This window comes from Acanthopagrus latus, chromosome 1, assembly GCF_904848185.1.
Source record: "Acanthopagrus latus isolate v.2019 chromosome 1, fAcaLat1.1, whole genome shotgun sequence".
NCBI classification, from domain to species: Eukaryota; Metazoa; Chordata; class Actinopteri; order Spariformes; family Sparidae; genus Acanthopagrus; species Acanthopagrus latus.
The window spans coordinates 24,303,716-24,326,916 of NC_051039.1; the positions used below are offsets into that span (position 1 = coordinate 24,303,716).

At 42.8% G+C, this 23,201-nt stretch overlaps 1 long non-coding RNA gene across 3 annotated transcripts; it reads left to right on the forward strand.

Moving 5' to 3' along the window:
* Positions 1-997: 997 nt before the first annotated feature.
* Positions 998-16,073, forward strand: LOC119024526. 3 transcript variants are annotated; one of them, XR_005076498.1, is made up of 3 exons: positions 998-1,122; positions 7,041-7,128; positions 15,722-16,073. It is a non-coding gene; the product is annotated as an uncharacterized LOC119024526 (long non-coding RNA). The 3 variants fall into 3 exon arrangements; XR_005076515.1 differs by lacking the exon at positions 15,722-16,073 and adding an exon at positions 7,563-7,998; XR_005076506.1 differs by lacking the exon at positions 15,722-16,073 and adding an exon at positions 7,563-7,998 and having other exon boundaries at positions 7,041-7,119.
* The last annotated feature ends 7,128 nt before the right edge of the window (positions 16,074-23,201 follow it).

Consider the following 23,201-nt stretch of genomic DNA (forward strand, 5'->3'; position numbering starts at 1 on the left):
TAGATCTCATCCTGTGAGTGTTTAACATCAGAACCCCTATATTATATTGGTTCTTTGTTTAAAAAAAAAAAAAAAAAAAGAGGACCCAAAGAAAATCAATACACACCAGACTGACTTATCTCATTATTCCAACTCCTCTCGTAAGCAGCTTGTGGTATAAGATGCTTTAGGGCACATTAGACTGCAGCCAGAACGAGCTGATGTTTGACTAAGAGAGGTTAAAATGCTGTGATGGTGTAGTATAGAGCTGACTACAAAGGACCACTTTACCGAGTTCCAGCCTAAATGGTACATTGTAATGTGGATGCGTGTAAGTAACTCCATCTACTCTGTCTGGAGAGCTTTGCCCCACTAGCTGCCTTCACTGCTCACCAGATAATGTGAAATGTGTCAGGGAGCAGAGATCCTAATGGACTGCAGTGGGACAAAGAAGTCCAAGGGAGACTGGACATCCAAAACTCCATCTACCATTTAATTAGCTCAATCAAAGCCTGATATGGATGGATATACAGCGGAGCATCAGTTGATGACCAGACAAAAAACGACTCCTGTGACCAAACGTTAGGATCCGATATTTGTAGTTTTTTTAAAAAAAAACAAACCATAGCAAGTCTCTGCATGACAGTGTTAATTGGAAGAAGAAGCAAAAAAAAAAAAAAAAAATCAATTTCCTGACCAGCTTCCATTGTTAGACAATAACAGGCTAGGCACATCATTTATCAACACTTTGACCACAGGAAATTACATCGCAGCTTGACACAAATCTGTCGAACGTCGCCGGGCGGCGTCATGAGGTGGGGTTGGGTCGGAGCTCACAGGGTAGTTTTTGCTAAAAATAGCCGAACAGTTCCGGTGTGCGGCTCCTGAGCTCGGTTTAATCACAGAGTTTATTGGGCTTTATTCGAGATTCAACTGGCCGGCTTTTCCACAGCAGATATTCTGACGTGTCATGGCACAAAAAGCGCAGCTGGAGCTGACGGCATTAATGACGGCATCAGTTCACACAGGTGTGACTCTCACACGGCCCTGCTACACCATTAGCAAGCTGTTGCTACTTACGTGTTAGCAAAAACTTGCCTACTAACACACAAGCAGCGCCTCTCTCCACCACGGAACATAGCAGTTAAGTCTGATATTCATTGGTAGTTGGGTTTGGAAGTGCACACACTATCTGGGTTGTCTAATTTAAAGCTGAAATATGTAAGAATTGGCCACCTTTAAATTCATACTCAAAACAAATGAGGGGCGGTGTATCTGGTAAATGCTCCCTGCTGGAAAAACCAGCATAGACCAGCATCAAAACACAACATAGCTGGTCTTACTGGTGACCAGTCACTAACAAGAGCAGCATATGTGTTGCGGAGTCCGTCTATGCTGTTTTTTCCAGCAGGGCTGCTAACCGTAGCTGCCCTTTGCTAGTTAGCTCAGTTAGCGGTTTAGAATCAGAATCAGAAACGTCCTGCAGACAGGGAAATTTGTTTGTCCCAGCAGTGACAGAATATTACAGAACAAAAACCAAGAGCGAAAATAAACTATACAATTAAAAAGGGAAGAAATAGAATAGAATAGAATAAAATAGACGTATGTACATATTTACATGATATAGTGATATAGATAGTGGTTTCGAGCGGGAGCGTTGGTCTTTACACAGCTAGCACAGGAGCGTTGGAAAAAGGAAGGGCCATGGCTTGCTGATTAATACGCTAACTTCAGTAGATACCTCTGCAGCAAAATGTGTAGACAGCATATTGCCAGTAATGCTGCTTATTCACATATTACTGTTCATTTAAGTTGAATTTTTTCTATATTCTCAACTTGCAAAATTAAATGACGGTGAAAACTGCTTAAGACACTTCCAGCATATTACTTTCATAATATTAAATGTTTCAGGCGTACTGCTGCCGCTGTTGTTCTTTCGACTGCATGTACTCTTTCTTTCCTCTGTTCTTCTCGTCCTGGCGTTTCTCTGTCCAGATGTCCAAGCTTTTGATACACTGTACAGTCAAATGTGAACACTTGGCTTATTAACAAGGAAAAAAATTAACCTGACTGAGGCTTGTTAGCATTCAGCACCATTGAAGGTGTGACAATAGCTGATACTCATGGGGCATGTTGATTGTTTACTGCCGGTGCACAGTCTCTCGTGTGCGAGGGCCCGTGAATCCTCATCATGTGAAATTAATTAAATAAGTCAGGATGATTATGTGAATTGTTACACAGTGAGAAGCTGATATCATACTCATTATCGACTTTACAGCCTACTGCAGGGGTTGCATGTCTATGTGTGTGATCATGCAAAAGATAAATGTGTTAAAAGAAGAAAAACTAGGTTGTATCAAATTCAGGAAGCGAGTGGGAGGTAATGTTCAACGCTGACTTGTAACCCTAAAGCATGTAACATCTGTCTGTCTGTCTGTTGCTCGCATATCTGGAGAACCGTTCCATCAATGTGCTTCACGCTAGGCAGAGCTGCTTTTTCAGGATCCAAGGGAGTGCAGTGTTGAATTCTGTGCAATTTGGACAACGTTCAATATGAGGCGTACACAAAATGGAGATTAGCAAGGTGCAACAACAAAAAAGCAAAAGCTTAAACGAATCTGGATGAGTGGGGAGACACAGGTTTTCTATTCCTCAGCGGGAACTGGATGTGAGAATATAGATTTCTGTCAACATTAGTATGCTATCTAAAGTTAGCTCCGAAGACTAGACTGTTCACCGTTTATTGGCAGCACCTTCGGCTGCTCCAGGATGGCCAGGACCTTGCTTAGTTGCTATGGCAGAAGATTTTTGGGGCATCGGAATTCAGCACTATGCAAGCGTAGGATGCATTATGCGCATGAATGGTAGGTGCAGTTTCAGCAGTAGTATTAGGGATGTGACGGGGTCAGTAAGCAACGAGCTGGCGTTTGCCGTCGAGTGGCATCCTCCAGCAACACACAAAGTATACAGGCAGGTATGTGAAAAGCTACGTTTACGATGCGGCCAAAGCATACCTCCGTCCTGAGACTGGATCTGTTAGCCCCCTCAAATTAGCAGTTTTTGCCAGACAGAATGTTTTGAACAGACACCGCATGACTGCACATGAAATCCTGAACAATACCAATGAAATGCCATTTAAAACTAATTTGCTTATATGAGTGCTGTAGATTGTTGAAATGACTTCCCTCAAGAGTCCTAATGAGGAACAACAAGGAGATTTCTGTTCCTTCTGCAGCCATCAGTCTTCTGCTGCTTGTCTCCTGTTCATTATTGTCACTCCTGTCTGTTATCTTCAGTCTGAGCCTCAAGAAGTGAACTGGTGGTCCCTTTTTTTTCTTGCCCATTATTATTTCTTATCTCTCTGTTCAGCATTGTTAGTGTCTGCCTTTATCCACTTTATCCGACACAGACACATTTGAGACCACGCTGTCCTGCGTAGCTTACGAGGATCTGCGCGTTCTGCCCACCCCTGTGGATTGAAGTGCCGTTGTCTGAGAGCCCCGTCGCTCTCAGCCGCGCTCACCTTTTGACGGCAGCCGAGACGCTGGACCGAGCTCATCCGCCGGCATTTTGTCTTGATGAGATGCCTCCAATTAGTTCGAGCCACTCTGTCTGGAGCAACCCGAGGACTGAAGGTTTCGCAGCAGCAACGCACACCAGGGTCATCAGAAAACCTTGTCGCCGACACTCAGCAGCCTGAGTCACAGTTATCCATTTCTTTCAACTTATTTATATTGCCTGAGAAAACTGTATTTCTTTCTGTTGCAGCCATTTCCCCTGCAGGGATCATTATGATACAATTTGTCACCATTCTAGCATGATTTTCTGCAGACAGCTGTTTCACCACATGTATCACTCACTGTCATTACCGGCACTTTCAGAGCACTATCTGTGCTTTACACAGCCTCTGAGTGGCTCCCACTTTGTACTTCAGGGACCCTTGAGAGCTTATAAGAAGGCCCCATGAAAAAAAAAAAAAAAAAGTGGATTAGTGAACCTTTCTTAAACCCGATGATGTGAAATATTTGTTGTCTCATGAGAAGTTTCCAACACCCGCAATCAAACTGCAAAATCCTTATCACGCACGAATATTGTTGTCTCACTATAAGCGACTTTCTTAAACGCAAACGACCGCAAGGTCTTTTCTCCAAAGTCCGCTCAGCGTCGCGGCTGGTCCCGCGTCTGCTGGATTTGCATCAGTGTGTCACCTAACATAACCCCTCTCCATTCATGTCACCCCACACTCCAGTGGCTCGCTGCCCAGGCTGAGTCACCTCTGCTAGTCATAACGCATTGGCCAGGACACAAGTCATTGTAGAGCAGAGGGGGGGGCTGGAGAGGGGTGCAGCACACCGTCTGTGGCACATTAATACCAGACGTTTGATGAGAGGGCCAGGGAAGGGGAGTGGAACTGAATATTCATAGGGGGATGATGACAAGATGGGCAGCGGTGAGGCTGGTGGGTAATAGTATCTACTGGCTGCATTTTGTGGGAGCTCTAGTCTCTGCTTGTGTGTGTGTGTGTGTGTATGTGTGGAGACACGACCCAGACGGACTCTAAGTGCCAGTTTCTATCAGAGGGTGTGTCGTGTCACCCTTTTTATGAATCCTCTTGCCAACTCGCTGTATGCCAGATCGGATGATAGCTGAGGTGGCCGTGTCCGCGTTAATGTAACCAGAGAGATCAAGAGTGCACGGAGGGCATTAAAAGTCTCACATCACTCATGCACGCTGTGACTCAGAATAAGAATATTACAGCGCTCTTGAACGCACCAGCCTTCACAGCAGCAACGCTTTCTAGGTTTTCATTGGTTGGAGACGACACATAGATTTAACTTTGGTGAACTCTGACATGCAAATTTGCACCGTTGATCAATTGCAAACAGTCTTGACAAAGTCGACCTTTGAGGGCACGGAGAGACAAGAACCCAAAGTGAAGTATATCACATAAGCTTCCAGCTATGTGCTTATGGCTGCACAGATAGCATCCAAATAGCATCCTTTAAGGAACTATCAGCAGCTGGAGACGGCAGCTGTGAGGTTTAGGTGTGACGACCAGCGTGTGGATTGACTGTTCGCTTGAAAACAAACGTGGTGGCTCCTCCAGAGCATAGATGCTGCTAGCATCAGTTATATCAGAACTGGAATGTTTATTAAATGTTTTAGAGCAGAGAATGTCCCTTTTCTTTTTTCTGACTGACCTCAGTAAATGTTTGATTGACCAACTGGCTCTGCTGGCAGTCGCTCTCTCCCACTGTCGATCTGATTGGTTGAAGTTAGCCTGTGATAGATGGTGACAGACATTCAGTCTGTATTTTTTGTGCCGGCCCTCTTCCGAACAGTTTCTAGCAGCTCCTCTCCAGATGGTCTTATGAAACAAACCATTTTGTGAAACAAGTCATCTGGCCTGTCAGGTTACATTAGCTGCATTGCACATCCAATTTTATATACCCCTGCTGTGCTGCAAAAAAAGATGGTATGAATATGTTAACTTCATTATATTAAAAATGGATTGCTTTACTAATTCAGTGTAAAAGGTTTTGTCTGTATTTATTAAAGGTGCAATATGTTAGAATTTAAAACGATAACATCCCAAAAAATGCACTAAAATGATCAAGAGAATTTGATGTTATGACCCCTTTGTATTGTGTTGAAGTGATATCTGCTAAAGTTAGCATGCTAACCAGCTTGCCCTGGGCATCCTGGCCCAAAGCTCCTGTGCTTGCAGTGTAAACACCAACACTTCCCTGGTGGTCCGAGCTGGAGCACAGGACCACTGGCTTCATGGTTTACTTGATCATGGATTTGACGGGCCAGTTGTTACATAGTGCATTTTTAACCCACAGCGCACTATAACCAAGCTCTCTATCCCCACAGCTCTACTACGGGGCTTTGTAATGTATTTCTGCTCATTACTCTCATCAGTGTTGATCCACTAGCAGAAGGCAGCTAATTTCAGCAATACAAGAGTCTACAAACCAACTGTAAGCTACCTTCCTAGCACCAAACAGCAGAGCATAAATGTTAGCAACTAGTTGGTGAACATATTTAGCAATGAAACCAAATAGACCAAAATAGAGCAAAGAGAGAGAGAATATTGTACTCTCCAGAAATCAATGCTTTCAAATGTTCTATGTTTCCACTGGAGGTTTAAAGGTGCAATTTGTAATAAGTAATTAAAAAAAAAAAAAAAAACAATCTTGACATTATGATGTCCATGCAGTCATGCAGGCTGGTTAGCATGCTAACTTCAATAGCATGCTAACCAGCCCAACCCAGTCCATTCTTGTCCAAAGCATCTGTGTTAGCAATATAAACATTAACATGTCCCTAGTACTCGAAGCTCTCAGCCTGGGCTGCTAGCTGCACAGCTAACTGCGCTAACTAGCTACTGATAGCGACAGTTAGCAGGAGTAAGCGGTTATTTTGGTGATGTTCTGTTTGTTTTGAGTATGATTTCACCAGGATGCCAGTCCTTGAAAATTGCACATTTAAACAGGTGACTGTTTGCTAACAAGTTCGCTATTTCAACTTAAATAATTGATAATACTTTAGCATTTCCACTGCAGCCAAATGGCCCAAAAAATTTGACAGAGAGCACAAGTTGTTACTCCAAGCTTTTTGTAATCTCTGTTTCTGTGATTAAAGCCACATGAACGAGTTCTGCTGTCCCCAGGAACAGCAGAGCTCATTCATGTGCAGCTGTTACAACAGCAGCTCTTCTATATCAATAATTAATTCAATAATCAATCTGCTTCACACGTTCCTGCTTGGACACATTTAGCAGTCTTTGGTGAGAGGAAACGAGATCAGGTTTGAGCACCTACATCAAAACATCTTTGATCATATTTATGTAAGTGAGGAACATTTTGAATTTATATCATGCTCTCCTTTTAGATGTAAAGTTCTCCCCGACACTCTGAACCCATTCTGTTAAACACTTAATATTACAGACTTTAGAGGTCAGCTTGATTTGAAAATGTCTGACATTTATCCAAAACTTTTTTTGTGCGTGTCTCTCTCTGCCACACTCTCTCTCCGCTCTTTTCATTTTTACCCAGAGTCGAGCGTTGACATCTGAAACACGTATGCCTCTCTGTGTCAGCCACGGTGCCTCTTCCCCCGGCAGTTCAGTGTAAGGTGAGCCAGGTGCGAACACCTCTAATCCTCTGTCTTTCCCACAAATCTCTCCTTGAACACGTGTGTCACACTGACCGCCTCCGCTCTGCTGTCCTCAACATGCCGTCCGCTTGCCTTCCCTCCGTCCCGCACTGGGTCGGCGAGGTGAACCCTCCTCCCTCCGGCCCTCTCCGACCCTTGCGAGGCCTCGTTGCGCAGGCCTGCTCGCCGTTCAGCAAGGTCTCCACAGCTGGTGACCCGCTGGCTATAAGAGATTTTTGTTGGCGGGAACGGTGATAAAAGCGCAGACATTATGGTAATAAAAAGGCTGACAGGCTCTGGAAAAGGACTGACTCGCTTTCTCTCCCTCCCTCTCCCTCCATCCATCTCGTTTTGTCTCCTATCTCGTCTCCCTTACCTCATCGCTCTCCTCGGCGCTTGGTTCCGATACACTGGTGCTGTAGTCTATACTGTCATCTGTACGGTCAACGGAGCCTGACGAAAGGGGAGGAGGCGGCAGAGAGAGACGGAGGGATGTCTGCTGTGTGCATACGAGGGAGAAGTTGATCAGACCGGAGTTGTGGAAGTCCTTGAGCAAAGTCACGTTGTGGAGGAGGACAAAGGAGGTGGGCACGGCTGCTCCGACACCCTGAAGGAAGCCTTGACCAAGAGGCTTCCATATACCCAGACCTTTCCGGAGTACATCAGTGGGATGAGCTTTGAATTGTTAAATATTTAACATCAGCTTGCAGCGCTACCCATATCGATTAATGCCCAGGCAGTCATTAAAACTGCCCTTCCAGTGTGGGCCTCGCTTAATCCAAACACGGCATAGTGATGGGCAGACGCAAAGTATTTGTGTGAAAAATGTGGTTTTAAATTAAAGTTTTGTGTAATTTATGAGCCAAATTATTCATTTTATTCAACTTCGCTGCATATCTTGCATGGATTCCCGAAAAATGTCCTGTGAATCGTGTGCTCCGCCTCGGTTATCTGTGTTCTACACAGCCAGTGAATATGGAAGCACTATTGTAATGAGGTTTAGTTTGCTTCGAGGCACAGCCGCCGCACACATTAAACAAACAAACAAGATGCCGTCGCCGGACTCATCAGCGGTAATTCGCGCGTCTGTCAGCATCAAAGCGAGCTGTTGGAACTTACTGGTAAACGCTCCGACTCAAAGATGATTGAGGATAATGAAACGAGGAGGAAAACCCGAGTTAAAGTTTCATCGTCTCACCCTTCACACTCCGCCGAGCAGGGGGGAGGATACTGATGATGATGCTGCCGGATACGACACACATGTTGGGATTAGGCGGATATACCTTTTCTGATTAATTGGATTAATTAAGTGGGTGAATAGTCACCCAAGTGATAGCATGAGATGGGTTTTGTGTGCAAATTTAATTTGATAGGTGTGCTCTGCATACAATTAGGAGAGCCGTGTACATGTGGGTATGCAGCAGAGAGGCAGCGAGCGAGAAAAAAAGAGGCAGATTTTGTGTGTGTGTGTGTGTGTGTGTGTGTGTGTGTGTGTGTGTGTGTGTGTGTGTGTGGAGAGAGAGACACAGAGCGAAATCCTCACTGACCTCCACTGTTGGTTAGCCCGAGGATGAAGAGATGACACAGTGGGAATGGGTAAGCTGGTGTGGGCGGTCTTTGGTGCAACAGGGAAGACACATGGACGGAACGCTGTCAGAATGTAAATGCGCCGTGTGGAGCTTTTGCCATCAAAAATTCATTAGCACATTAATTTGGAGACATTAATACATTTACTGTGAGCAAATCCAACAAATAAAAGCTGAAACAATTAGTAGCATCTTCAAGCCCACTGTGCTGCATTTTTAAAGCTGTGCTGAGATCTCAGTAAAGGCAGGCAGAAGAAGATACTGTGCATCTCGTGGGAGTAGAGATAAAGCTTATAGAAATGTTTAGCAAAGTAGTTCTTGCCACTTGCCACTGTGAGGTTCAAGGTAACCAATGCAGACACAGAGAGAAAGCACCTGCTCGGCTGTATTATCAAAACTTCTCATTTTCACCAAGCATCAATCTCAGGGGCTGAAAAAGCGAAGCCAGTATGGAAGTACCAAAGAGTTCTGAGGATGGTCACTTGAGGCTGGCTCCAAAAGCAAGTCAGTCCTCTTAAGAGTCTTTATTCAAAGGCCCAACTTCACAGCGGGAATGTTTGCAGCCTGGTACAAGAAATGGTTTGTGTTTCTTTAGTCCATTACCTCCACTTGTGACAACTGTACAAAGGTGAATTTTTATAAAACTCAGTCATTTAAATGATATTAAGGCATAACGTTACGTATGATTAGGTATATGGCGGCTCTGAGAGGCAGCTGTCTGCTTGGCTGATTAATCATGATTTCTCGGCCGCATTTGTGGCGTTGATGGCTTTTCAGTGCAAATGTTGAACAACTAATACAGTTTGCTTTGAGGTTAAGTTGACAAAAAGACCTGACCTGACATCAGTGCTCCATCTACTGTCAACCAGCAGACAAGAAAGGGCATGGGCAGAGCTCGGAGCTTCTGGAGGAATAAACACTGCGAGTCATGGGACACGCATAGTTTGTTATTTAAACGTTTGGGATTAAAAAGCAGATTCATCTTCGCTCTTGCTACTCAAGCTGTCAGCAGCGACGAGCCACAAAGATGTCAAATGTACGAGAAGAAATGGGGAAAAGCAAAGACACTACAGGGTGACAAGCTTAACTAGCATGGTAGCTTCCAGCTGGAAGCTTGTTCGGCTAACTAGGCTGATTTTGCTCCACCTGCACTCCGCCTCTTAATCCATTTTTGATTAGCTGGATGCAGTTAGACGACTGTCACCATCTTGGCGACAGTCGTCTAACTGCATCCAGCTCAAAAAAGGCCCAATTTGAGCTTCATTCTTGCTCTTCAGAAACCTATTTTTACTATCAATGTTTCTGTTTGTGTGTGGATTAAAGAAATGAGACACACGTCAATTAGAAAAATTAAGTCACTTTTTATTTATTTTCTTTTTGGGGAATTCCATACTCACTCACCTACACCCCACTAATTCATGCCATGGATCTTCTTCTGCAGTCATATTATATTCGATTAATGAGACCTTGCAAAATCCTTTAGCTGTGGTCCAAATACTTTTTAAGTTATGAATTTCTCAAGTTTGGCCATTGGAGCTAGATTTCATCATATTTCTTTTGATCCTCTGTATGTTTACTCTAAGCCTCACCAATTGCCTTTTTTTCCTCCTCTGGATTGGGTTGAAACGTGTTCTGAACATCAAACAAACCCATAAGGCTCATTTGAAACATGTATTCATTTGATTAGTTGTCGCAGAATGTTAACAGTAATTGAATCAGTTATACAATGAATCATTTTTACCCAAAGTAATATCTCCTCTAATTTTAATTTTCTTCCACCAAATTTAGATTTTTTTTGAAGCATTAACGTTAGTGATGTGGTCCTGCATCAAAAAACACCTTTTTGAAGATATTTTGACAGTATAGTATTTCTGTAGGGATTATTTTCCTTTGCCTGAAATGACTGTATGTGAATGTGTTGACAGTCATTGCATACAAACGGTATAAATCAACTAAACTACACAGAACCAAAGTGTAATTATAATAACATGAAAACCAGCAGTTGAGTTGAATCTTGCTCATCGTCACCTAGCACCCTAAAGCGTCACAAGTATTTGACAACCTGGCAATGTGAGTCAACTATAAAACTATCTTTCTTTTGCCCCTTTGAGCGTTCATTAATTATGAATCAACACTGTCATTCATTAAGGAGTCATATTTATGAGCACCTGATGAATGTAAGTTAAATATTCACCATCTTTTAGCTCTGTTTTTGGTCGGCTCCAGCTCCTAAGGGGGGTTTTTTGGCACTTAAGTTGCTAAATGCTCCCCTGTGTTCACTAGCTAGCTGCCAACCTTGCTTTTTGGCGCTCAGCAAGCAGTGGGCAGTGGGTTTTTAGAGCTTGTTTTGATGAAAATAGCTGCCTGCTGTGGCACATTGGGAGCAAAAAGTTAACCCAAGCAGCAAAGCTTGAGCTGGACGGCTAAACAATCAGCTAAAATAAAACTATAAAGCTCCGCGGAGCTTGAGGAAACTGCAGAGTTGGGTAATAATCTCAGTCACAAAGTGGGTTTGCAGCCTTATCCTCATGCCTGTGCATGTTTTCAATTAAGTCCAAGGTTTCCATAAAAAACTACCGCAATCATAAGAGAAGTTACTGCAGAGCTCAGCGGTCTCCACCCCTGTGCCACTGAAATCATGTTTGCGCACCAGCCAAACACAAGTGCAGGTGATTGCACTGATTAGATCCTCCCTTCTGACTGAAGGTGTGCTAATCAGTGAAATCAAACGCTCAAGTGTTTGCCACGACCACAAGCCGCTTAACGGCACACGGCGTGCTCCACCATCTCCCTTCTAATCTTGCTGCTTGATGTCTATTTGTCCTTACATCTCTTTATCTCTTTCTCACATGTCGCTGCCCCCCCACACGCTGCCATCCTCACACCTCTCTGCCTGCTACAGTCCCCTAATTCCTCCCGTTCCTCCTGCCAACCCTCATGCTGCGTCGTTCCCCTTGTCTTTCTGTGTGAATAATACATGGCCTCTGGGGCTTTGGATTCGGGCAAAGAATAGGATCCCTGGCCTGGGCTGTTTTTCTGTCTGCTCACTTCCTGGGACCCTCACGCTCATGGTGTCTGAGCAGCTGCTGAGAGGACTACTGAGTGATCTACACACACACACACACACACACACACATTTCCAGGTTTGCTAGGTTCACAAATACACTCCTCATGAATCAATCGCATGAAATAATTAACTGTAGCACTTAATAGTCAATTAAACTTTAGTTTATAGCTATTCTGTCGACAAACAATAAAATGCATTATAAACCTTTCATTAAACGTGCAATGTGTAAAAATCCTCGATGAAAACAGAGATATCTACTGAAGTTAGCATGCTACACACTTAGCCTCCTGTGGTAGTAGTGTAAACACCACTACTCTCCTGGACTCAGAGTTCCTGGTCCGGACTGCTAGCTGCACGGCTAACTGAGCTAACAACAGCGGTGATATGCTGCTCCCCATGCTCTGAGTATGAACTTGATTTTCCCATATTGCACCTCTAAGCAGTCGTAAAGGTTTACAAGCATCAGTTGGAACTTTACAATAATCACTTAATAAATGGTTTATAAAGCATTTCATTTCATTGGTTACCCTGGTGTTCCCTAATTAGCTTACTTAAAAACAGGCAGGCTTTCTTAATTTATTTAATTATCAGTGGACAATGCAATTATTATAAGACGGTAAATGAATTCAGATGCGTTTTCATCCTGTCAGAAATCATCATTTGAGCAAGAAACATGTTTTATTTCCATAACTTCCCTTCAGTGAATGCGTTTTAGCTTTCGTTTGTTAGTTATTACAAAGATTTATCCAGGTTTCGCCAGGTGATTTTAATAATGCAATGTTTTCTATTGTTGCTATGGTGATTGCCATGGACTCTCGATCACGGCAACCACGTATCATGCACATTTGAATCATTGTCTTTGTGCTGTTCTAAGTGCTCTATTATATGCAACAGGGTTTGTGTCAGTTTCTTGGACATGTTCCACCCTCTCTTCTAACTATAACTGAAACAACTCTTGTTGCCTAGGATATATCACTTATCATGACCCAGGTGACCGAGAACCTTCATCAGCACGTCTTTGCGCTGCAGTTATCTGAGCTGTTATGTTATTTATGTTATTGGTATATACCTTCTTGATAATGTTCCAAGCAAATATCTCTAAAAAAAGAAATTTGTAAGCAGAATCTGTAGAAAAAGGACAAGCTTTCAATATCTGAAGTGTCAATTTCGAGTTGTGGTTTGTTTATAGTGCCTATGTTGACCAGTCACATCTCAGTGGGCTCTGGTTGCATGCAAGTTTACGGTCTGCGTGGGGAGGAAGGGGGGAAAACAAATAGTTGGAATATCAATAACACATTTAATGCAGACTAATCCAACAAACAATGAGTGGAGGACAGAGGAGGAGGCCTGGATATCCATCATCCAGAAGCACCAAGACATAGGTAGGTAGCAGATGTGATTGTGGAGAAAGACATATGCAAACATTTATTTATTCTCAGTGCGTGCATGTGGTTGAGATCAGAGTGCAAATAAATGCTATGAACTTCCCGGTTCGCCGTGTGGTTGATGCAATTTTATCTTTCTCCTGATAATGGGCCATCATCGCTTGTAGTCTTGTCTGGATAATTTATTGAGCAAATCCCGAACCCTTCTTTGCATGGGAAACATCTGCTCACAACTAAACAGCCCATAATGGAACACCAGCTTCTGCATCCTTTAATGAAATGACAAATACAAATTCACAACCAGCTCCCCTTCCCCAGAAGCCCTTTAGAAAACACGACATCATAACGGGGACAAATGAGAGCAAGTCTCCCTCTAATTGATAACCTCATTACCTATGTCTACCAAGCTATTAACAGCCCCCCGCTCTGTAGCGCCCGGGTCACTGGGTCACCACTGGGACTCGCATATGAGAGCAGCCAGCATTAAATTGGTACAAGCTGGCCCGGCCTCTGTGTGCTACAGTAGCTGTCTGCTGTCAAATGGCTCCGCCGGACAGACACACACTCAGCGGGGCTCCGCCTGCCACCAGCTGCTCTTTGATGATACAAACAGAGAGAAGGACACACAGGGATGTTGGACAGAGGGATCTGGCAATGGAGGTGTCAGGTGTCTGAGATTGTTATCTCCAAAGCTGACAATGCCTCTGTACTTCCACTTTGTCTGGCTGCGCTTCAGGAGAAGTGGCTAAAGAAGAAGACTCTATGAATCACGCAACTTTATGTCCCATAAGTGTATGCAGGTAGTCCGCCGATGTTGAATAACAACATCTGACCTGCGCCATTGTGCGCCTGGCTTCTCTGACCTTTGTTAGTACGCCAGCATGATGGGTTCTGTGTAAGGCTGCCAATAATCAACCCCTCTCTGCAGTCGTATTTCACCAATCATATAAAATAATTTACCTATCTAACTAAGGTGTTTGTGTTCACGGAAAATTGTTTGAAAGGTGTTACAGTTAAGAATCGGTCACCTGCCAAATTCATACTGTAAACAAATAGGGGGCAGCACATCACCAGATCACCAGATCACCAGATCACAATACTTCTTACTGTAGCTCCTAATAGCTTTTTAGCTCAGTTTGCTGTGCAGCCAGCAGTTCTAACTGAGAGCCGTGGGATCAGAGCTAGCTGGTTAGCATGCTAACTTCAGTAGATATCTCTATAACACAATACTTTGGCATCATAACCTCAGAAAGGCTATTTCTTCACATTCTGTTGATACATTTGATAACCCTAACCCTTACATTTTGCACCTTGAAATCTAAAGTGATTGATTTTTGGGGTCACTGTGGGGCAGTGAAAGTTGATTTCATTCAAAGATTTAATCGACAGTTGCTTATTTTCACATGCATGCGGACAGAGAGGAACATTGGTATTCATTTGGAGCCGAGAGTTTGAACAGCTAGTAAATGTCCGGGTCCAATATCCCTCTCTTTTAGCTTTGTTCCTGTCTTCACCAAATCCTCTGGGAAATATCCCCAAATTTGTTTTGCTGCTAAAATAACTGTTAGCTACCAGCTACTTGCCAACTTTAACTGTTGTTTGGCATTGGGCAGGTAGCATGCAGTGGGTTGTCCATTGTTTTCATTAAATAATCAGTGTGAGTGAGTGTTCAACATTTAAAACTATAAGAGCATTATGATATATATGTATATATATCACATAGCCTGGTTACACTTATTTGATTACCTTGTGTGTATCTTCATCACTTAGTTTCCATTGTAAACCTTGTTATGAAAACAATTCATTTAGACAAAAAAACCTAAATAATATAAAATAAAGCTTTTATTAAGAGTAATACAAGATGTAATATTGATAAGACTTAACTGACGGCAAGGCTGGATGCTGGCCTTAGTAGATGAAACTATATATCAGTTGTCTTATTGGTGATTCTTTTTGTAAACATTATGGAACCACAATATAAACTCTTCTTTTCTGCCCATGTAGACAACACCATCTTCTTTTCTCTTATGTTTCTTGACATTGATGATTTGATCTGTATATTTCTCTACTCAGCCAGCACAAATTATGTGAGCACACGTAATGACCACGTCATTAGCTTAATCCTCGCTAGAGTTAATTTAGTGAAATTGATCCGAGCCGTTGTACAAAGTCAAACCTAATGAAGCGTGACTGTCATTGATAGGTCTTGGTTTTCAAAGCGGAAAACTAGCAAGATCCTTAAAATGAAAACTAAACATCCACCCATGCATTTCCCAAACAGCCTTTGTGTATCCTAAAACAAGATTTAAAAAAAAAAAAAAAAAAAAAAAAAAAAGATTTGATTGAGGGAAAATTAAATTTGCTTTATCCCGTCAATCACATGCCGTTTCTTAGCGGTTCAAATTGGCTGTATGTATAAGACTTCCTGTTCATGCGGCAGTGATCAAAGCTTCTCTGAAACTGTTGGAAGTTCCATGACTTAAAAAACTGTCTAAAAGCTGTAACATACTTGTATTTGACTCGTGATTTGATCTCTTTTACAGATTTTTGCCCAAACCTGCATTCACCTCATCAGTACCGTGACGGCTCAACTATTTTCCTCCCACAATCAGAAACACAGCAGAATATCTGTATGCAGCTCTCCTAGTCTGACAGCTGTCCAATCAGGCTCAATCACTGGCGCTGACAGTTTATAGGTTCACTTCAAAGTCCTTAAGATACTGAAACTCGTATGGGAATTCATCAAAGCCAGCACTGTCATTAGTGATGAGCCTTTTTTGGACTGAGTGGTTCTCCCATCTACACCAAAACTTTGACTCTTCTCATGATTTAAGTGTTATTTTAACACTCATGTTGACAGATGGATGGATAAGATTAAATAAAAAAATGCTGTTGACTGGCATAGTGCGGAATGATGTGTGAATGCAACAGCAAATGTTCAAGTTGATGTTTGTGCTTTCTCAACAAACTTTAAAGTTGTGATTTGCGAAATGTGGCCTGAATTGGGAGGTATCTCCAACAACAAAGGGGGCAGTATATCATTGGAGTAATCGACAACTGCTGCTCTTTGCTAGCCATCAGGGCGACAGGGCTCACTGCAACTAGATTTGGTAGCCAGGTGTGAGAGTGAAAACAGCGAGAAACCTGATGTAGGACTGAACAAGTACAGAGGTGATTTACAGCAGCTCTGACCAAGACTTTAACTTGAGGGACAATGAAACACATCAGAGAGAGACGGGAGAGGACTGCATCCAAGCATTTTCTTCTAAGCCCTCCCCAGCATTTTTGTCTAGTTTGGAGCAATGTTATGCTCTCATCCCTGCCCAGCACCTAGACAAAGTTAGCTATAGCTGAACATTTAGCGGCTACAGACCTAAATATTACTTGTCGAGACCTGTCACCAAAACAGAGCAGAGTAACTATAAGACTTAGATGCATCAGTATAGTATCAAGTTAGCCATTACTGCAACATAAATATACATCTATTTACAAGTTGACAACGAGAGATTGGGAAGAACTTGCACAGACAGCCAATCTCAGTCGTCTCTTCGACATGCAGTCAGACTTGAACGTGAATGGTGATCTTGGATATATACAAATAAGATCAACAAGATGCTTACGGAGTGTTTTGTGATGGACGCCCACAGGAAGGTGGACTTGAGTGGCAGCTTGGCAGCCAGTGGTGGAGAGATCCATCATGTCATGACAGGAAGGAGAGGGCTCTGACGTCCTGGCCTGCCCTGAAGGGCCAGCGGCTGTCAGCTTAATGAGGCTCTCGCTGACAGGTGATGTGGTTGTTAGATTGTGTGTGTGTGAGTGTGTGTGTGTGAGTGTACGTGTGTGGGTGTGGATTTTCACAGAGGTTGAACAAGTGCCTCGTTAGCATGACTTCCACAGTCGGAACGTCTGTTATTTTATCAAGCGCGTCTCCAACAGCCTTGTGTTCCCTCTTTGATTTGTTTCCCAGACGCTTTTGTCTCCATTTATATCTCTTAGATAAGCTTTGTTTCCCTCTGTAGTTCAGCTCGGTTCACCACTGATATTTGTGCAGCCACTGTATCCACCAGCATCTCAATCTAGAGACTCTCAACTTCCCCAAAGTCGCTTTAACCTAAGTCACTCCGGCCTGTTTGAGTGCACCAAAAACTTTGTGTATAAATAACTCCTTCACCTCTCCATCTCTAACTTCCTTTTCCCCTCCAGTGCTCCTCCCTGCTTCTGAAACTCCCTCACCTCTTCCCCTCCAACCACCCACTCATCTTCCTTTCCCCATGTGAGGGTATAAGGTTCACACAGTAGAATATAGATGAATCCAGCATGGACACCTCTATTGATTTCTCCCACACCGCAGACACCGGGGATAATGAAAGGGTTTTCCTTGCTTCCCCCCAAGTAGCCCTGCGTCATATTTCTTCGGAAGGTCTGAAAGTGGAAGACAAATTGAAAGAACTGGACTCGATACCACTGATGCGGTAGACTGCGCTTGTCTGATATGTTCAGTATAAGGTGTGTGGCTTGTACTGTAAACAACAACAGCTGAACCAATGATGAAAACATTTCATTTCAAGATTGGTTTATTTTTTTGCCATTTCTGCTTTATTTTGTGTGACCGCAGGTGGCAGTGGCGTAACATGGAGCAAACCATGCCTGTGCTGCTGGAATCAAACCCTGGCCTCTGCAGTAAGGACTCAGCTTTAATACATGATACACACTCTACCAGGTGAGCTACTGAAAGCATTTGTACTGTTTTACACTAGTCAGTTTCTCATTTTCACATGACACATACGCAGTGCACACTGATAATGGTGGATGATGAAAACCTGAAATGTAAATAATGGGTTCTTGATCATATACACAGGCCGGTCTATCATTTCTGAATCATGACAGTGAAATCTCTTTCAGGAGACATGATGTCTGTTTTTCGCTGTATAAAGCTGTAGCTAGCTATATGCGACAAACAAAGATTCCAATTCTACATCATCACTTGAGTAGCTCCGGTCGGTTAAGAACATTTTCTCTGGCTGCATTTTTCATGTTCCCATTGGAACAACATTTGCAACAACCTACTGCTGGCTGCATACATGATATTTTGTCAAAAGGCTTAGGCTAAAGTCAGCAGTTTGTGAAATATGACCAGACTCCTAGTTCAAAACATAAAAAATATATAGTTGCAACCAAGTATGAAGAAACAACAGTGTTGACGTCATGTCAAAAGTATCAATGCACTGGGTTGCAGCCACAGATTTTAAGGATACTGTCTATTGGCCTTGCACTAAATTATACCTGGTGGCCACTCACGGTATTGCAGTAAAAAACCCTCCTGCGGCCCAAAAAGCATTTTCCCCATGGACCACCACTGTAGAAAAGATGTCAGTTATCTGACTCTTTCTATTATGATGATGATGATGATGATAATTTGGGATCCATGGAAGATCTATATTTGTAAAACTTTCCTAGAGCCGAGAAAAGCAGTCTGAAAAACAGTGGGCCAGGAGCCAGGAAGTTAACCCAGAAGCTAGAAAACAGTTTTGGTGCACACACTGTAGCCGAGCAATTCTCATTGGATCAAAAACTCATCTCTGTGTCTCTCTATTTAGTTCTTCTACATAAATCTATGGTTAAGGCTAACTTCACAAGCAGCGAACCATGTCTTGTCTCTCACGAGCTCATTTTGGTTCAGCTGAGAGAGGTTAAAGTGGTGAGATAACTACCGTACGTGATAACTTAACCTCACCCCACAAACAGGACTGGCCTTGAAAGCAGGCTAACAATAAGTTACTAGCTACTCTAGTTTTTTTTTTTTAAGCTAATTTTCAAGGATGTTACAGTACAATCTGTCAGCGTGGGGCCCATAGTGTGCACACTAGAGACTTCCTCTGACCTAGCCAACGCATTGGAATCGAAATAAAATGATTTAATCTTGCATCTTTTCTAGAGAAAAACTTTATTGGACTGGATGACCTAGCTAATGATAGTCAAACCAAAGGGGGGTTGTGACACTCAAAATCACCTGTTTTACAGCCGCTTCTTTCCTAATGTTATCTATTTTTGGGCCACAGTGCATCACGTGACCTTGTAATAACATGGTTTGGCCACTTTTGTGGCTTCAAAGCCTGGTGCTCTTCCTGTGGGCTTGACCCAGACATGCTAACAAGTTGAGTTTACCTTCGAGCAGATAAACACACTGTGTAATCCAGCCTCCATATAGTTTTGCTTTGGAAATTCTTAGAAAATACAGCAGCATCCAAACTGTTTCAGCAACTTCAGTATTGTTCTTATTAGAGCCCTATTAAACAGCCGCTGTTCAGCGGAGGGCGAAGGGTCACTTCTGGGTGATGAGATTTCTTCTGTGCATCATTATCTGAACTCACAGCATCTGCTCTTCTGCTAGATGTTGCCAAGAATGTGATAGCACCTAAAAATAAGTTATTGTTGTCATATTCTTAAAAGCAATTTATCAGCCAACAAAATAAACTCAAAAGACAAGTAAACACATTCCCTCAAGAGCTTTGGCACCATATTTTTTGTGAGCAGTTTGCTGTAAATACAGTTATATGACTGTTGTTAAGCAGCCAGCTGGGAAGTTTATGTCACTTTAATAATGATTGGAGGGCGATTCAAGTCGTATGTTGCAGACTGATGGACTGCCCGAAGCGATGGCGGCCATTTGGGAGCAGCGAGGGGCTGATTTCTCTTCTTTTAATCTGGTCACACTGGGCTGGGTGTGTCCTCATTTGGTTGCTCAGAGCTCTAATGGTTGCAACACTCTGGAGGACTTAATTACTACCCAAGCAGCGCTCAGAGATACGCTTGGAATGTTAAAGCCACTTCCCTTTTAATTGCTGCCATTTCTTCCCCTCTAAGAAGAAGCCTCTCTTTTGTCTCCATTTGAAAGGAGTTTGGAGAAGGACAGAGCAGGAAACACACAAAAAGGCAGAGATAAACAATAAAGATAAGATATGTGGGCACATCTCAGTTTTGATTGCTTCCAAGATTTTGTGTAAGAGTCTGTCAGATTACGGCACTGAATGAGAGACATCGCTTGTGCAGCATCGAATACTGTATATGTATAGACATGTTGTGTCTTTATTGATTTCCTCATGAAGTTCAGCTCAGATGGAATATTGAGCTATTCAGCCTGAGTCTGCAGAGACTGCCCTCCCTCTGACTTTCTGTTTCTCTGCACCCAGAGGGGCGCCTGGTATCCATAGCACTGAAGGAAAGGACTTTTATCGCGGTGAACGTGACGAGCGGGTGCGCGGCGCTCGTGAGCGTTCAGTGCCACCGCCCGCGGGAATAGAACTCTTGACCTTTTCTTCCGCCCTGACACCGCAAGAAGCGTGCAGGCGTGAGCTGAACAGCCCTGACGAGCAATCTCAGGTTAACACTGATGAGCTGAGATTAAACGGGGAGATACACGCTACGGCGCTTATTCACACAGTTAATAGGTCCGGTTTTGGTGCCGCAGAGGTAAAAATACCACAGGTGTGCAAAAGACGAGGTGTGGGGTGAAAGCCGTCACCGCTGTTTCCCGCTTATTACAACCTAACCGCATTGCATTTCAAGGGTGCACGAGACTCGTCCTGCACGTTTAAAAATAGCATAAACTGTCCATGCAACCTCATTTAAAGACTCCTCCGGGGGCTCTGATATCATGAAATGATTTATCAGAGTTGACACATCAATTTCTTTGCACTCACAAATTCCGCCGCATATGCTCGCCGCATATGCTTTTGGTCATGAGATTATTTTCTGACAAACGCCGTCACAGATGTAAATTTTGACGACTTCCCTTTTTTCGAGCGGCAAAACGCTGTCACTTTCGATCAAACGAGCGCATTTATCAGTTTCGAAGCTTTGAATACAAATCCGGCCCGATCTAATACTGTACATAATTAATATTCATTGTAGCACATGCATCTATCATTCAGTCCCCGTTAGTGTGCAACACTACACTGTTCACTCTTCTCCTCACTAACGCAATTATTTCATCGTAATTATGACAGCTGCACACTGTCGAGGAATGACACATGTGACAGGCAACATTTTTTACAACTTTCTTCATATGGACTGTCTTATAAAATACATTATATGCATTTCAGAGGAACCTAAAGCTTTATGGTGATGTGAGTGTCTCTCAGCTCTCATCCACTTCTTTTTATCTGTCTTTTGCCGCCTCTCCCAGGCAGCTGTCTCTCGGGTCCATATAAAAGAGGTTTGGCAGACTGCAGGATGGTAGAGGAGTGGGAATTTAATTCCTCCATGGCTTTTGGTCAGTTAAGTTCCCTCACTGGAACCCAGATCGGGCCACTTTTCCGCTGCCACAGATTTTACAAATCTCCTCCATAATGTCACGACTGCTGTTCCAGGAATGTGGGATTCTGCTGGGAGGTTCCACTGGCATTTTCTCAAAAGGTCACTTGAGCCATTCGACGTTCGGTTAAATGACTTTTAGAATATGCTTTCTCACCAATATGTTCGATAGTATTGGCACGTTATGGATGGGCCGAGTCTTTAAGTGTTAGGGTTATTGATTGGAGAGAAGCAGGTTCAGGCGGAGTCCTTACAGCATATGTGACATTTTAAAGCTGCTAAGCTTGAACTTTCATCACTCTCAAGGAAGGGACGCCAATTAGAAGGAAAACTACTATATCAGTCTGTGAGCTAGTTTGTGATGATTTAATTCAGCTTCCTGGTGCGTTGCTTTATTTTTTTGATAGTGAATGAATATAACATTTACAAATGCATTTGGCAAATACCTAGAACGCCAGCAGAACTGAAACAGTTATCCAGACCAAAGTCTGATACATATGTGGCAGCAGTCAAACGGACTCTTTATTGGGTATTCTGTGATTATTCATTGTACAACACAAACAAGTAAATCAGATTACTGTAATTACGGGTGCTGGATTAATGATTTATAATCCCTCTTTTCAACAAGTAATTAGTTTTGTTGAGAAACTATGTGGCCCAAACGTTACAGTTTGCACACTGTATATATGGTTCTGAGATGAAAACAGAAATGTTTTTTTTTTAAATCGAGTTATTCTTGTTTGATGTACTTTTTGTGCTGGGACGGTCTGACTGGAAATTTAGGACCAGACAGGAGCAGCGATACTGGACTGTTGAGCAAAACTCCTAATGACTAAATTCTTACTCTCTTCAATACTGAACTGCAGCTAATTTTGGCAAAAAAAATAAATAAATAAACAAAAGTGTATGGGGTTAGGGCCATCTTTAATTGCAGGTTAACAGCCAAACTCATTTCTGTATTGGCTCTGAACTCTCACCATGAATTGTGCAGAATCATCTAATTTGTGTGTAATTCCTTGGAACAGTAAGCTGTTTTAAACCCCACTGTGTTACATTGTTGCAGTGTAGTTGTTTTTCTGTGAGTGCCTGAAAATGAAATATGTGTAACTAGACTGGCACTCAGTAGAGCACATACCTCCGCCCAAGGATAACCTGGATAATCCTGGCCATAGTTGCGTCAGTTCAGAAAACCTCTTTTTGAGTGCATGGACAAGCAAAGCATGATAGTCAGATACAGTCTCTCTTGTGATTTTCTCTGTGAATGGATTAAAAAAAATGGTAGACAGGCAAAGTCAAGCTGTCTTTACAGTGTTTGGTTTGATGCAGAGAGCTGTCGTAGTAAGCTGTCTCCGTGTGAAGAAGAATATGAGAATTGTGCCTCTTGTTCAAAATGCACCATATGCTTTGGATGCACATGCTGGAGACAGCTTCTTTTGTTACCTAAAGCTGCTGTGAGGGCTGTCATCGTTTCAGCTAACTTCCTGTCCGATCATTTCCAGAACATTACTTTTCTCTTTTACTGCGTGAGTGTGAGAAGGAGAGACATGGGTTACTGTTGGAATATAGAGCTGTTTAATACTTAATTTAATTAAAAGATATCACTTACAGCAGCTTTAAATGTTGAATGCCATATACAGTCCATTCTGTAGGCATAGCAACAAGTATCTCCTAACATAAATTTGTTTTGTTTTTGCAAAGGCAGTGCTGATG